The sequence below is a fragment of the Zea mays genome, chromosome 3, assembly GCF_902167145.1.
Source record: "Zea mays cultivar B73 chromosome 3, Zm-B73-REFERENCE-NAM-5.0, whole genome shotgun sequence".
NCBI lineage: Eukaryota > Viridiplantae > Streptophyta > Magnoliopsida > Poales > Poaceae > Zea > Zea mays.
In genome coordinates, this window is record NC_050098.1 from 229,684,292 (window position 1) to 229,691,268 (window position 6,977).

General features: G+C 48.5%; 1 long non-coding RNA gene across 1 annotated transcript; it reads right to left on the reverse strand.

Moving 5' to 3' along the window:
• Positions 1-717: 717 nt before the first annotated feature.
• Positions 718-4,771, reverse strand: LOC103651589 (uncharacterized). The gene is made up of 5 exons (XR_564822.1): positions 4,523-4,771; positions 2,026-2,198; positions 1,367-1,426; positions 1,111-1,228; positions 718-1,016 (listed from the first exon to the last, which is right to left on the reverse strand). It is a non-coding gene; the product is annotated as an uncharacterized lncRNA (long non-coding RNA).
• Between the last annotated feature and the right edge of the window lie 2,206 nt (positions 4,772-6,977).

Genomic DNA, 6,977 nt, shown 5'->3' on the forward strand with positions numbered 1-6,977 from the left:
AGTGCCCGTGCGTTGCAACAGAAATATATAATACTATGATAACTTATGTACAAATGTGTGTTATATTGTTAAGATGAGTCGTCTGTTAGCCCTAGATTTGCAAAAGAACATGGAAAATCATGATATCAATGTGCAACACACACATTTTCTTTGTACTTGCAATGTTTGGAGCAACCTTTCTGATGTATTCTTCTCGTTTTTTCAAGGGTAAGATTTTAATGTGTATGACAAGCTTGCAACAATCTAGCTTGCATTGGGAGCACTTGGCACATTCTATTTGAAACAGTGCATGCATATAATTACTAAGAAGCTTTATTACATATATGTGAATTAACTTGCAACTTTCTTTGATTTTATATAACTGCAAATAGTCCTAACTATTCAATGGCACCTACAAAAATTGTTCACTTATGTGGATAACAGAAAGAAGACTCAAGTGTCACAGAGGTCCTACCACTGGTTCTTAATCTGTATTCCTGGAAACAAGCTAGACCACAGAATAAATCTTCAAAATATTCTGGTGACTTTGCAAGCCTTCCGCTGAACCAAGTAAAACAAAATTATTGTGACCAAATATTATTTGTTTATAATAAAAAACAGGATTTACTTCGAAACACAAGGAGTTGTTACTTGCAAAGTCCTTGACAAAGTTTGCACAGAGGTTCGTCGTTAGTGGTCCAGCCCTGAGTGTACTGTCTCTCTATACAAGTGCCATTACACAACATGTATCTCCATTCAGAAGTATCAAAATCCATGTATCAATCAATGTGACATTTTGGATCAGTTGGTTAGAGCCTAGAATATAATTGGAAAAATAGATCAAAGTTCATATTACCCCACCAAAATACGTTGCGATGACGCACAAGAACAAATATTATAATTTATCTTTTCACACTATATTTATCAGAACAATCCGTTCAATTTGGATACACAGCATCTGCAGGTCAGCTTCATCTTCATCCATAAACTGCACAGGTCGAAGCAGCATATACACCATGGCCAGTTGCCTCATCTGTCTATACATAGAAACAAGCGAGCGCTAGTTCGATGAGTCCATGAACAAAAAAATAGGTGACCAACCAACACTGACATCAAAGGTTGAGAACTCACCATATGTAGTACCTATCATCTGTAAATTGTTTCTGCATTCTCCCCGATAGTTCAATATTCACTATACCACAAATGCAAAGGGTCGGGCGTCGAAGCTTGAAGGTTTCAAAAAAAATTCCTATCACAGCAGAATAAAGCAGCGTCGGTAAAATTACCAAATCATCCATTTAGTAAAACAATCAGGCAGGGAGCTGCAAGTTAAAGATTGTAAACAAGGTTCAAAAGTGAGCAGCCAGTCATGTAGAATCACACCAACGATGATGACTCCTGTACACAGCCAAGAAGAGAAGGGTGAATGGGACGACGACGATGCCTCCTGCACACAGCCAACACACGCGCCACATCCGTCATCAATGGTTAGGGTAGGTAAGATGATGAGATCACAAGATGACCGTTAATGAAGGTTTGTTTTTGATTTCGTAGCACTTCTTCCCTAAAGATGAAGGTAAGGTGGCTTAGTGTCGAGGACCCTTGTAGTTGGACTAACAGAAGATTTCTATAAGTCTGTAACACATCACCCCTCTCCCCCATCATTCCTTTTCTCCACCAGTGAAGCACATTCCGACCTGACCCTCTCTCTCTCTGTAACACACACAGACACACAACTCATCCGCGGAAGCTCAGCTACTGCTCCTTCAGTCAGACTAACGGTTGAGGTGTTCCTGATGCTGCTACCACTTACCCTGCCCTGTTCACTGTTCTGTTCCGCGCATCCACAGGAAGGGAAGGGAAGGGGAGAAAGCAGCCGCAGCACACAACTTTGCTCTCGCTCTCGGCTCCCTGTCCACCAAAGGAGGAAACGCGCAGCCCGCAGCGCTAGCCGTCGTCTATCTCGTCTCCTAAAAAATTCGATATAGGAGAGCTACAATGCTTTTCCTGGGCCAACAGAAGCCTCCACCGCTGCGGTCATCTAACCTTTTCACAGCTCCAGCGAATGCACACAGCCGCCGTCATTTCTTCGTCTTCTTCTCAGCGCCGGCGCTCCCACTCGCGCTCGGTACGTAGGCCACGCGACGGCGCTCAGGCTCGGGATATCAGCGACGGCGGGGTGGTCCCAGGCTTGTCGTCTTCGTCAGCGGCTCCCCCTCCTGCAGCACTTGAAACATCAACCGCATCATCCTCAAAGACAAAGAGCAATACAGGAATGCATTGGCCTGGCAAGATAGAAGGAGTTGAACTGGTTCCAGACATAAGTGAGATAGCCGAGGACTGACGCCCAGCGTGACCTCCTCGGCGTGTTGGAGGGGAGACGGAAGAAGCTCTGTGGGTTGCTCTTGTTGGGGTGTCAGAGGCAACAGTTCTGGCAGGCATTGCAGTTGCCACCAATGACTTGACAAATGGAGCGAGAGCATGCTTTGAAGATTGCAAAACTTCTTTAAGGTTTGTGTGTTAAATCTGAAGCCTTGTTGTAGAAATATAATTATGTGGCAGACCTAGAATGTTGCATGCTTTGAAGATTGCAGTAGTCGGAACTTCTTTAAGGTTTGTGTGTTAAATCTGAAGCCTTGTTTGCAAAAAACTAATTATGTGGCAGACCTAGAATGTTGCAAAGTAAAACCAATCCATGAATCCTTCATTTTGTTACAGAAAACCAAAGAAACAAGAGACCATAGTAGTCATTTGGGTGGTCAAAGGCACCTGCTATTCTAGATATATGATCATGAAGCAGTGAATCTAAAAATAACAGACAGGTAAAAATATGACGATGAAGTCTAAAATTTCTATGGTCAGAGAACCAGACATTAGCCACGTTTGAACATAGGCAAGAGGAACACTTTGCAAGTTTATTTAGTTGTAAAATGTCAACTCAACATAGACAATCAGTGGCAGCTATTACAAGCATGTATAGAAATCTATGAAATTTTAAACGAAGCAACAAAAACAAAACAACATCGTCAGGTTGTGCAGGTGTTTTAAGTGCATCAAATCGTCAATAGCTAGCTGAAATAATGCGATAGAACAACGAGTTGAAGCTGATCCTATATAAAGGGTCAAAATAGGCGGAGGCTTTGGGGTCAGCTTTGGCAGTTCGATTCCCAGGATAGCAAACCTACCGTATAATGTAATGAGCAAAAGGAGGGTAAGAATCTGAGCTCACAGAGAACATGAAGAGCATCTCCAGTAGTTCGCCGTCGACGCAGCATCCTACCACCGCCTCGAGCTGCGTGGGCGGCAGCGGCGTGAGGTGAAGGAACTCCATCCTCTTGTCGGCGTCGCGGTGGTACATTACCCTTCCCGAGAGGCTCCCCTCCTGCCTATCGCCAATCGCCTCGCGCCCTCGCCTCCGGTCCTCCGCACACCGCCCGGCGACCCTGCGTCCCCTACCGCCTCCGGTGGACCATAGACGGCGCCTGGCCCCGGCGGCTGCGCTGCACGCCGCGCGCCGCCGGCTGAGGCAGCGTGGGGAGGGAGGCACAGAGAGGGCGTCGGACAGCCGGCTGAGGCGGCGTGGATGTCGCGGGCGCAGAGAGGTGTAGTTTGGGTGAAGGATATTTTGTGGGGAAGGGAGCATGATGTCTGCGGGGCTGGTGGTCGAAGAGCGGACGATTGTGCGGTATCGGACGACTTAGATCACAGAATGATAGAACGGACGCCTGAGATTGTCTAACGGCAGAACGCAAGGGAGGCAGGCTACCCTTGTAGCCTTAATAAGTAGTAGAGACTTCATTAATTAAATAAACCATGTGTCGCGACCAAACAATGTTTCTAACATGTAGACAACGTTATTACAAAACTAACACAACTAGAACGAGTCGAAACAAATTTATAATGTATAATATATTAAATACTTAATAAATTACGGATTCATGACGATGATGTGGCAATGATTTTATAGCTAGAAAATAGGCCACACGGAGGGCTACGTGGTCGTGGGCACAAAAGAAGGGTTGTGTAGAGGAGTTCCCGTTGACCGGAAGCGCAACAACTTTGGATCTGCATACGTGCATGCGATGGCCATTCTCCAATTGACCAATTCAAGCGCAGAGGAAGACGTGGGGAGCTCGACATGCAGCCATGCAGGTGGGGTCCACGAGCAGCTCTCTCTCTTCCTTCTCTACCTCTTTCTCCTCCCTGTCTGCACGCACGCACGGCACAGACGGTTGCACAGGGGAGAGGTTCTTCTTCGTAGCGGGCATGGCAGGGGAGCCGTGCAGCCGCATGGATGAGTAGGGGCCAGGAAAGCACGGCATGCTGCACAGCGCATGCCTAAGAAGGGGCTTGGCCACAACACAGGGGCTGGCCGCCGCGCGCGCTGCGCTGGTGAGCCGCTACGCTGGTTATTCGCCACGCCGGCTGACAGCCGCGCCGTGCTCTGCGCAGGGGCCGCGCAGGGGCTCACCGGGAGGAGACGAACGACTCAGCAGGGGGCAGAAAGGGGAGGGATGAGGTGGGGAAGGGAAAGCGGACTCACCACGACGGAGTTTGACGGCGAGCGCCGAACTAGCAATTCGGCGCGAACAGGGCTCCTCCGTAGAAATGATGGGCACGATGTGCTATGGCGGGCGGGCGTCCACCAGATGGGCGCAGGAGCAAGGGCGGCTCGGCAGTAGAGGTGTGGGCGCGCGTGAGGGAGAGGGAAATAGGGTGATGAGGCTCCAAATGGAACCGGCGAGGGAGAGACATGCGTGGGAGGCGGTTTGGGAGAAGAGGAACATGAGGTGGGCGGACTAGTGGGTGGGGCCCACGCCTAGGACGATAGGCTGCGGCGCAGCGCTCACGCAAGCGCACTGACCACAGGGCACACGACGCGCCTGGCTGGTCCGCCTGATGCGCAGCGCGGGAGTGGGCCGCTGGCGGGAGCATGGCGTGGGGCCGCGGGCTGGGTTGCGTGCTGGCGAGTGGGCTGGGGTGGCCTGGGCAGGCGAGCAGGCCGAGCGAGAGAGAGGCAGTTGTAAGCACGACGAGGGTAGACACGAGCAGCACGACATTTACGAGGAAAGACATTTTAACGATCCCGCAAAAAGGACACGAGGTCTGGAACAGGTCGACGAGAGGAAAATATATATACATATATTATCGAGTTTCCAGAATTTTATAGTTTTCGCAAATACTAAATTTTAGGTATTTAATTAATATTAGCAAAACTAAAATTCATATTTAATACTCGAAGAAACGTTCCAAAGATTCTAAAAACTCTTGGGAACATCATCGAGATATTTTAATCTGTTGCGATAACATTTTGTACTCATAAACACTATGCATCAACATGAATGCAACAATCAAAGTTCCTCTAAGATTTTATTTTACTATGCTAAAAACTTATACATATATAAAATAACTCTTCAGCATTCAGAATAAAGAAAAGAAAAGCAAGAAAAAGAGAGGGTAACACCTGAATTTGGTGAATATTAGAAAAGAAATTTTATACCCCAAATTTAGGGTGTTACATCGGCGTAGGTGAAAGGGAATTAGGCTCACACCTAGTCCCTAATTAATTTTGGTGGTTGAATTGCCCAACACAAATAATTGGACTAACTAGTTTGCTCAAGTGTATAGATTATACAGGTATAAAAGGTTCACACTCAGCCAATAAAAAGATCAAGTTTTGGATTCAACAAAGGAGCAAAGAGTCAACCGAAGGCACCTCTGGTCTGGAGGCACCGGACTGTCCGGTGTACACCGGACAGCGTCCGGTGCACCAGAGGTCTCCAACTCGAACTCGCTACCTTCGGGAATTTCTCAGGCCAGCGCGCTATAATTCACCGGACTGTCCGGTGCACACCGGACAGTGTCCGGTGCGCCAAGGAAGAGCGGCCTCAGGAACTCGCCGGCTTCGGGAATCTCCAACGGCTAGTCCGCTATAATTCACCGGACATGTCCGGTGTGCACCGGACTGTCCGGTGCAACTCCGGAGCAACGGCTATTCGGCGCCAACGGCTACCTGCGACGCATTTATTGCGCGCTCTGCGCGCGCAGAAGACAGGCGCGCCCATACTGGCGCACCGGACAAGGAACAGTGCATGTCCGGTGTGCACCGGACATCTAGGCGGGCCTACAAGTCAGGAGCTCCAACGATCAGAATCCAACGGCAGTGATGACGTGGCGGGGGCACCGGACATGTCCGGTGTGCACCGGACTGTCCAGTGCGCCATCGAACAGACAGCCTCCCAACGACCACTTTTGGTGGTTGGGGCTATAAATACCCCAACCACCCCCACATTCATTGCATCCAAGTTTTCCACTTCTCAACCACTTACAAGAGCTAGGCATTCAATTCTAGACACACCGAAGAGATCAAATCCTCTCCAATTCCACAAAAGGCTTTAGTGATTAGCGAGAGAGATTTGCCGTGTTCTTTTGAGCTCTTGCGCTTGGATTGCTTCTTTTCTTTCTCACTTGCTCTTGTGATCAACACTCAATTGTAATCAAGGCAAGAGGCACCAATTGTGTGGTGGCCCTTGCGGGGAAGTTTTATTCCCGACTTTGATTTGAGAAGAGAAGCTCACTCGGTCCGAGGGACCATTTGAGAGAGGGAAGAGTTGAAAGAGACCCGACCTTTGTGGCCTCCTCAACGGGGAGTAGGTTTGAGAGAACCGAACCTCGGTAAAACAAATCCGCGTGTCTCACTTCACCATTCGCTTGCGATTTGTTTTGTGCCCTCTCTTGCGGACTTGATTATATTTCTAACGCTAACCCGGCTTGTAGTTGTGATTATTTTTGAGAATTTCAGTTTCGCCCTATTCACCCCCCTCTAGGCGACTTTCAATTGGTATCAAAGCCCGGTGCTTCATTAGATCCTAACCGCTCGAAGTGATGTCGGGAGATCACGCCAAGAAGGAGATGGAGACCAGCGAAAAGCCCACTACAAGCCACGGGAGCACTTCATCGGAAGAGTCCCGCACCAAGAGGAAGGAGAAGAAGAAGAG